This window comes from Trachemys scripta, chromosome 8, assembly GCF_013100865.1.
Source record: "Trachemys scripta elegans isolate TJP31775 chromosome 8, CAS_Tse_1.0, whole genome shotgun sequence".
NCBI lineage: Eukaryota > Metazoa > Chordata > Testudines > Emydidae > Trachemys > Trachemys scripta.
Genome location: NC_048305.1, coordinates 36,052,074 through 36,061,867, shown reverse-complemented (window position 1 = coordinate 36,061,867; position 9,794 = coordinate 36,052,074). Strand labels below are relative to the sequence as shown.

General features: G+C 41.6%; 1 long non-coding RNA gene across 1 annotated transcript; it reads right to left on the bottom strand.

Annotated features, from left to right (window-relative positions):
* Positions 1–2,684: 2,684 nt before the first annotated feature.
* Positions 2,685–6,310, bottom strand: LOC117881297. Its single transcript, XR_004646761.1, has 2 exons — positions 5,680–6,310; positions 2,685–3,673 (listed from the first exon to the last, which is right to left on the bottom strand). It is a non-coding gene; the product is annotated as an uncharacterized LOC117881297 (long non-coding RNA).
* Between the last annotated feature and the right edge of the window lie 3,484 nt (positions 6,311–9,794).

Here is a 9,794-nt window from a genome sequence, read left to right as displayed (position 1 = left end):
CATTTACTTCAACATTCCTGCCTCACTCTTCGCAAATGCTGAACCCCTGCCAGCATCAGCCTAGCCCAGGTGTGCACACAGAGATGGAATTAACCCTTTACTCACCAGATTGAACACTGTGAAAAGCACACATTTAAACATTGCTCCTTGTAAGCTCAGGGGGTGCTTTGTCCTGCCTCCAATTCAAAATATCCTTCTAACACCACAGGAGGCAAAGTCTCCTACGGAGCTGGCTGGAGGCTGGGAGCTGTAGAGGAGCAGGAAACCCTCCTATGGAAACCAGGGAAGGTGCAGAGGGACATTCAGCCTCCAAACTGGAGCAGGGAGTAGCAGACATTACAGGTGGGAGAGCCTGGGGAAGAGGTTGGCTGAAGGGGATTTTCCTTGGACATATGGATTGGATTTTGACCTGAGCATCCAAGAGGCTCTGCATTTAAACCCTACAGAGTTCACACAGCTCCAATTTCCCATATGTGTCTGAATTAATTTCTGGCAGAAGATTCCAGTGTTTCTCCACCTTAGTGTGGATGGTGCCATTTGAAAGCCAGGGACCTGGAGGGCTGTCATGTTGGGGTTTTTTGTTTTTGGGGAAGTGAATCAATATTCAGCTGGTCTCCGAAAAAACCCATGACCTCATTACTTCCCTCACCACTCGCCAATGGATGATCCACCAGTGATAGCCAATCTTCCAACCCTCCCCAGGAGAAGAGAAGAGATGACCTTTCTCTGATGTCACAGTCCCACCACTTCCCATCAGGAAAGGAGCAGGTGATTGCGGGATGATGTCACAATTCCACCTTGGAATGACTGGCTGATTGACCTATGATATGAAACTCCTCCTGGAAATATGAGAAGTGGGGAAGAGGAGAAAGGAAGAATCATGATTGGTCAATTTACCTCTGATGTCAGATACTCTCACCACTCAGAAATAAGTCTTCTTCTTCATACGGCTGATATAGATGTAGAGCAACAACTATAAATTAGGAATTAGGCAGGGGGAAGGAGGGAGCTACCTCTGGCACCACAAAACCACTGCAATTAGCTCTTCGTAGGGAAGCTGAGAAGTGAGTGAGTACATAAAAAAGTAGCATTGCAGGAGTGGGGAGCCAAGCCCCTCTTGCCCATCCTGAGAAAGGTTACCTGCTAGCCTGTTCAACAGTTTAACAAAACTCTTACAGGAAAGTATCAGTCCTTTGTGGGCCATATACCTGCTCATTTTATTTGTGTGAGTGGTCCCCATAAAGTCAGCAAGAGGATTTATATAAATAAAGCCAGCTGGATATGGTCAGATCTATACATATATAGGAAAAATGTAGACATCTTGAACATTTAAATGTGAAACTCTCTCTACACACAAATGTGTAACACTATTGCATGTGCTTTGGAAATATTTCGCAATGTGTGGCTATTTTTCCATGAACTGCTGAGTAAAACATTGAGAATATACCTATATGTCACATACTACACAGGTATTACATATAATAAAATAGCAGCACAACATGTGCCACACTCCCTACAAGTTTGTGCATTAATGGCCACACAACCAATAAACCACCTATGTAAAAATGACAAAACAACTTGGGAAAGGTGATACGTTTAAGGTCTGTGCAATTCCTCATTTTGATGTGCAACATTTGGCTAATCAGACTGGTCAAAGTCATCCTAATTACACCTTGTTGCAGTCTTGAGCAATCAGAACTTAGACTCAACCTCTCAGATAGCACTTTGCAATCTTTGCGGCCAGAACAGTGACTGTATCACTATGCTAGGGTACTTCCATGTTTGTTAACGAGCAGACGAGTCCAGTTCTGGTGTGTACAGTTTAAAAGGGTGTTTGACAAATTGGAAAGGGATCAGGAAGGAGCTACAAGGAAGATTCGAGGTTCAAGGAAACATGCCTTGAAGTGAGACAAGTGAGTTAAAGGAGCTCAATCTAGTTAGTTCATCCAAGAAAAGGTCAAGAAGTGACTGGATTATGGTCTATGAGCACCTACATGGGTAAAGGGTGCTCATAGACCATAGTGGTGGGGGAAGTAATTTGGAAGAAAAGGGCACAAGATCCAATGGCTGGAAGCTGAAGCTAGACAAATTCAGACTAGTTAACCATTGGCATTACCAAGGGATGTGATAGCTTCTCCATCACTTAACATTAGGGTGACTAGATGTCCTGATTTTATAGGGACAGTCCTGATTTTTGGGTCTTTTTCTTATATAGGTTCTTATTACCCCTGACCCCTGGTCCCGATTTTTCACACTTGCTGTCTGGTCACCCTACTTAATGTCTTTAAATCAAGACAGTATTTTTCTAAAAGTTATGCTACAGCTGCAACAGAAGTTATGATCTTAAGGCAGAAATTAGTGTGTGAGGTTCTAGGGTCTGTGTTATAGAGCAGGTCAGACAAGATGATCATATTGGTCCTTTCTGGCGTGGAAATTATGTACCTATGACTAACATAGAACCTACAGCTCTTGCACTGTGGCTATGGGTGTGGCATGATTTCCCTCCCCGTTTAGTCTAGTTTGTAAAGTCTGGAATGAAGATTCCAGCCAATTCCTGTTGTCATTAAGCAGATGGTTTAGCACTTTGCAGGAACAGTTTGTTGGGAGGAAGTGCTCTTCATTGCATAGTAAAGAACAGTTTATATTCAGGCTATAGTCATGGGAGTAAGAACTATGGACCTGAGTGATGTAACTGGCCATTTATTGTACATACGTATATAAATGATTAATACACAGATAAGAACACATTGTACCCAGATATTTTTGTTGTGCTTTGATTAGTGGTCTCATTTTTCACATGCAAAGCAAATACAGTGCATATAATTTTGGATTTGAACACTTACATGCCAGTTTATTGTGCACATACACTCACCACACTTGTAGAAACAAGACTGTACATATAAAACGTTGATTATTGCACATGTAAAATAAAGTTCTGCTTATTTTTCATGCTTTGCATAGCACTGAGAATTCTAGTTGGAGAATATTTTGGATAGGTTATGGCCAAGATTTTAAAAAATAAGGCCTAAAATTAAGGTCCTAAATCCATATTTAGGCGCCTTTATAATTAGTCTGATTTTCAAAATCACTGAACACTGAAAGCAGGCAATTTATTTAGGTATTTAAATATGTACTGAAGAGGCCAACTTCAAGCACCCATGTTCAAGAACTTAGCCTCGGTGTCCATTGCACACATTTTTCTACATTTAAAAATAACATAAACATGTAGTGTTTAAATGTTGAAAACATTGTAAATAAGAATTAAAATGCAAACAGAAGCTTGCTACAGGTTTAAAAAAATAACACTCCACAAAGTAGTTACTGAAAGCCATTTCCAGGTTCTACGAAAAGCTCGGTTTTAACCAAGTGAGAAGGAAAGAATTTCCAGTGTACTGATCCTCTATAAAACCATGATGTATGAAATTGTTACATAGATATGAATGGATTGAAATTGCAACATACTGAGTGTCTTAAGTAGCTGTCCAGATGAGACACAGATCCAGTCCAATCATCTTTGGTTTCTTTCTTACAGCTGCTAATGACCTCCTCTTCGGCTTGTGGGAACAAAGCAATGGCAACTCTTGGAATGAGACTCTTCTCAGCACTCATGAAGAGGTCTCTCTTCTAAGGACAGAGTCGTTGCGTCTTCATTCAGGCCCTGATCTGCAAAACACTAAAGCACATGCTTAGCTTTACTACTGTGAGAAATTCCATTGAAAGAATGGGTCTATTTCCAGTAGTAAAGTTAGTGCGTGCATAAGTGTTTGAACTAGTGCTTGGCAAGATTTTTCAACCAAAACTTCTCTCCTCCCCCTCCCCCCCAAAATGCAAATTCAGCAATGCTGAACTGTTTTGTGAATTTGTGTCAGTTTCACCACCTTGTTTGTGTTGGGGAAAAAATACAAAAAAGTTGAAACATTTTGATTTTTTGGTTTGGAACGACTTCATTTGGACATTTCCGTCAATTTTTAAAAAATAAAAATCTTTAAAATATTCAAAATTGAAACAAAACATTTCATTTGGGATCAAATTAAATATTTCATTTGACCCCCAAATGATTTTTTCAACTTTTTGATTTGCCAGATATTCACAAAAAAACATCATTTTTGGTTTGTCCCAAACAATGTTTTTATTTTTCAGAATTTCTAGCCACGTAAAAAATTCATTATTTGCACAGCTTTCGTTTCACTCATTGGGGCCTCAAAGAGTTTCAGTTAAACAACAAGGGATGACGTCTACAAACATTTACGTTAACTATGAAAAGTGTGCCATCCCCAACATGTGGCCTCCAAATACAGGAAGGCACCTGCTGCTAATGTAATCGCTCTGTACAGTATGTTTTGTCTGCCAAATAGGCACAAGATAAACATTTACAACCACCACGTTTGAATAGCTCAAGTGAGGTTCTAAGATGCTCAGACTCACAGATCTGGGCTAACGGCCAACTTGATCTCCAAAGCTGGATATGGCCCAGATTTGGCTGCCTTTAACTCCCAAGCAAATTCTTGTGGGATGTTGCAATTGCTTGTCACACACAAATACTTTGATTTCAGGAAGTGATCTTGGGTGTTTCAAATTATTAATGATGACAAAGAAATATTTTTAGTTGCACTATATCTTTATAATTCCAGTAGCACTAGAATGCCCAAAGAGAGTTCTGTAATATTCTCGCCCTATTTGATTTCAAGTAGTCAAACAAATTGAAGGCCTGGAACTAACATGAAGTTCTGAAATTGCTTCTATTTGACCTGGTTGAAGGGACTCCATCCAGGTAAATTAGACCCTACATCTGACCTTTTACCAAACTCAAATGTCAATAGAATTGTTTCTGGTTTCAAAGGAAACAGCTTTTCCCCGAAGGAATGACTTTTCCCCAGTAGAGTTTGCAATCTGTGCCTTGCAGCATCCTGCTAAAATATGAGAACCAGAAAGTCAATGTGTGTAGAAAAAAGAAGTGAAAGTGACTCATCTATTTTTATTGTCCAGGCAGTGGGAAATGCATGAGGTAAATCAGCTGCATGCACATCAGTAAGGAAATTAGGGGTGAAATCCTAGCCCCACTACAGTCAATGGGAGTGTTGGTACTGATTTCATTGGGCACCAGGATTTTCCCCTAGATCTTTAAAATTTAAAATCTATATAATAAGTTTCCAGGGTTGTCACTCTGTCTGTGTGTCACTCTGAAGCCTAGGATGTCTATTGAGTCAACGTGAACTGATGGAAACAGCTACAAGAATGGTTGAGAGCTCTTTTTAAAAAAAGAATATCACCAGGTTCAGTCATCACTGGGATTCGTGGTCTGTTACCATCCAACTTTTAAGTTCTCGGTCATTTTGATTTTACGAATTACACCCGTGTGATGTACAGCTAAATAAGACATGTATCCATGCTTAAAGTCCTAGACCACTGTGATATCAGAGGTGACTCAACCAATCACCACCCTTACTCAACAGCTAATGCATATGCAGTAGTTTCATTGGTTGTATGAGGGAGACTGAACAAATCATGGATTACTTGGCCCAGTTGCCACACTCATGTGACATCACGGGGTTTCAGCTACTAGCTGTTATAAACTACGTTGTTACCAGCAAAACTGGTGAGGATGTTTTATGTAATATCTGAATTTTAACCTGAGAGTATCTATTCTACTTGCACGGCCAATAACAATAAAAGACTTACATGGAGTAGGCAGAAGGAAGAAGCAACGGTCCAGTTGATCCCACTAGATATGTTGTGCTTCAATGTTCCTTCTTCTCCATGGAAGGGGGGGTTCAGATGCCTCCATCTCAGCACCCTCCACTCCAGACTCCATGTTTCATCACAAAATACTTTACAAACAAACTATAAATAGGATCTATTTCCCCTGCCACCTCTGTTCTGAAATGTAGAGCTGAATAACAGTAAGACTACATAACTGGGACAGGAAGGGGAAGAATACCCCGGCCTACTGTAACTGCTGGGGGAAGATAGGTAAGCAGAAAACAATAATCTGAGATGGAATTTGGCCTGGTCAGCAGGATTAACACCTTGGGGTTTTTTGTGAACATGCTCTAATCACAAATTGTTAAGACCTTCCCTTTACGTCTCATCTGAAAGGCAGCACATTGCCCTCAGTGCCGTGCTGTGACATTGGTTCATCCTAAATTATAGGAAAAAGCACCCCCCGGGATCGCCAAACCTCATCCCTTCTTGGGGAACCTTACAGACTAACAGAAGTATTGGAGAATAAGCTTTCATGGGTGAATACCCACTTCGTCAGACGCATGTGCAGTGCGTTCTCAAACATTTTTTGCGGACTACTTGAAAATTGCTGAGCATGTCGGCGGACCATTTAATGATCTTTCCAAATGTTGTTTGTACTATTAGCTAACTATTGTAAAGCGCTTTGGATAAAAGCTCTGTATAAAAAAAACCTTAATAATAATTAACATTTTTTTGTTCTACAAAGAAAAGCACACAACTCATATTTTAATATCAGTAGTCTTACCTTTCTAATGCAATGGATGTGCCTCTCCCCTGCCGTGGCAGCCCCTGAGCTGGGGTTGGGAAGGAGGGGGGTCTCCCCCCGCCACAGCAGCCACAGAGCTGAGGCTGGGAAGGAGGGCCGTCTCTCCCCAGCAGCTGCAGCCCTGGAGCTAGGGAAAGTCGCCTCTTTCTCTGGCCGTCGCTGCCCTGCAAGTCCCAAATTCCCCCCCATTCCCTCTTCTCACCGCACTGCCCTCTGCCACCTACCCCCTATTCACCCCCCATGGCCACCACCTCACCTTACATGTGCATCTTCCCCAGGATCCAGGCACCTAATTAGTGGAGCCACACCTGCGTGGCCTAATTAATTAGGTGGTTGGCCCTTCATTTTCTTGTGTGTGGCCGCCCAGGCACACACCTTAGAAGAAACTATCCATGGACCACCTGAATGGAGCTCACGGACCACAGCTTGAGAACCTCTGCCTTAGCAACTGCCATCCAAGTACTGGTTCCGACTGGCCCTGCTTCAGTTTGTGAGCTCTCATGGGAAGCTTGCAGAAGGTGGCAGGGCTTAAGATTAAACAAAAATTGAGTCGGCTTCAGTGAAAAAGATAAATAGGAGCAGCTGCAAGCAGAGAATGTCCAATACACTAAAAGGCACAGATCAACCCGAAAACGAAGGCTTTCTGTGGCAGGAGAAGAGAAAAAGTGGGTTTTAAGAACAGGTTAAACAAATACCTATCAGGAATGGTCTAGATAATACTTAGTCCTGCCATGACTGCAGGGGACTGGACTAGATGATCTCTCGAGGTCCCTTCCAGTCCTATGATTCTATGAGTCTATGATTCAATGAAAAGTAGCAAGATGCAATGTCGCAGTCTCATGTCTTCCTGCCTCTCTAAGAATCTGGCAATGAATTCTTACCATAGCTTCTCTATTGCAGTAAAGGAAACAAATCTTTTAATGCAACGTATTTCTAGGGGGGGCTTCCAGAAGGGGCAGATCAGAGGACAATAGTGTACAAGAACAGGAAGAGGAGGGCGGTCAGGATCAGATGGGAATGTGAAAGCAATATTGCAAGAACTGGAGAATTGATCCCATATGTGGAGCCCTGCAATTCATGGGCTTTGCTGAGAATGCTGGGGAGCAGGGACACAATCTCCTTTCATTCAAAGGATGTTCAGGCAGGTTCTCAAAGGTATTTAGGCACCTAACTGTCACTGATTCCAATGAGAGTTAATTGCCTAAATACCTTTGCGGATCTGGACCAAGGTGAGTCCTGGGGTGATACTGGAAGGCTCAAGACCTAAAATTGGAGAGACCCAAAGACCGTAAGAGCATAAGACCATAAGAACGGCCATACTGGGTGAGACCAATGGTCCATCTAGCCCAGTATCCTGTCTTCCAACAGTGGCCAATGCCAGGTGCCCCAGAGGGAATGAACAGAACAGGTAATCATCAAGTGATCCATCCCCTGTTGCCCATTCCCAGCTTCTGGGAAACAGAGGCTAGGGACGCCATCCCTGTCCATACTGGCTAATAGCCATTGATGGAACTATCCTCCATGAATTATCTAGTTCTTTTTTGAATCCTGTTATAGTCTTGGCCTTCACAACATCCTCTGGCAAAGAGTTCCACAGGTTGACTGTGCGTTGTGTGAAGAAATATTTCCTTTTGTTTGTTTTAAATCTGCTGCCTATTTTTATTTACTTTCTTACTTTCTCCACACCAGTCATGATCTTATAGACCTCTATCATACCCTCCCTTAGTCTTCTCTTTTCCAAGCTGAAAAGTCCCAATCTTATTAATCTCTCCTCATACGGAAGTCATTCCATACCCCTAATCATTTTTGTTACCCTTTTCTGTACCTTTTCCAATTCCAATGTATCTTTTTTGAGATGGGGCAACCACATCTGCATGCAGTAGTCAAGGTGTTGGCATATCATGGATTTATATAGAGGCAATATAATATTTTCTGTCTTATTATCTATCCCTTTCTTAATGATTCCCAACATTCTGTTTGCTTTTTTGACTGCCACTGCACATTGAGTGGATGTTTTCAGAGAACTAGACTCCAAGATCTCTTTCTTGAGTGGTAACAGCTAATTTAGACCCCATCATTTTATATGTATAGTTGGGATTATGTTTTCTAATGTGCATTACTTTGCATTTATCAGCATTGAATTTCATCTGCCATTTTTGTTGCCCAGTCACCCAGTTTTGTGAGATCCCTTTGTAGCTCTTTGCAGTCCGCTTTGGACTTAAGTAGTTTTGTATCATTTGCAAATTTTGCTACCTCACTGTTTACCCCTTTTTCCAGATCATTTATGAATACGTTGAATAGTACTGGTCCCAGTTCAGATCCCACTGTTTACCTCTCTCCATTCTGAAAACTGACCATTTATTCCTATCCTTTGTCTCCTATCTTTTAACCAGTTACTGATCCATGAGAGGACCTTCCCTCTTATCCCAGGACAGCTTACTTTGCTTAACAGACCTTGGTGAGGGACCTTGTCAAAGGCTTTCTGAAAATCTACTATATCCACTGGATCCTCCTTGTCCACATGCTTATTGACCCCCTCAAAGAATTCTAGTAGATTGGTGAGGCATGATTTCCCTTTACAAAAACCAGGTTGACTCTTCCCCAACACATTGTGTTCATCTATGTGTCTGATAATTCTGTTCTTTACTATAGTTTCAACTAGTTCACCTGGTACTGAAGTCTGTAATTGCTGGGATCACCTCTGGAGCCCTTTTTTTAAAATTGGTGTCACATTAGGTATCCTCCAGTCATTTGATACAGAAGCTGATTTAAATGATAGGTTACAAACCACAGTGCTTCTGACTCTTTTTAGAGAACCAGGGTAAAGAAGTGGTTAGAAGAGGGAGCTGTGAGGGATATTAATAAAGGGAGAGACTATCAAACAAGCAAATTCCGTGTTTTATCCAAACAGTTCTAGGAATCAGACTGAAAACCATACACTAGGGGATCTTATCCACCTTTCTAGCTTTTGCTGGAATGTCTCTACATCCTCGAGTGCTTTGTCTAATCTACTTATAAAAAGAACTTAAATAATGAGACCTTCAGCTCGTCCCTTGGGAAACTATTCCCTAGTCTAATAGCACCAGGAAACGTTTTCAGACAGCCTAAGTTTTTCTTCCTTCTGATTCATCCCATTGCTCCTAGTTAACACCTTCACTGTCCTCAACAATTCCTCTATCGCTTCGGTGTTCATGCTCTTCAAATTCTTGCAGGCAATTATAGTTTAACCAATGAAAGGTCCATCATCGTGGTCGATAGGTCCATCAATGGCTATTAGCCAAGATGT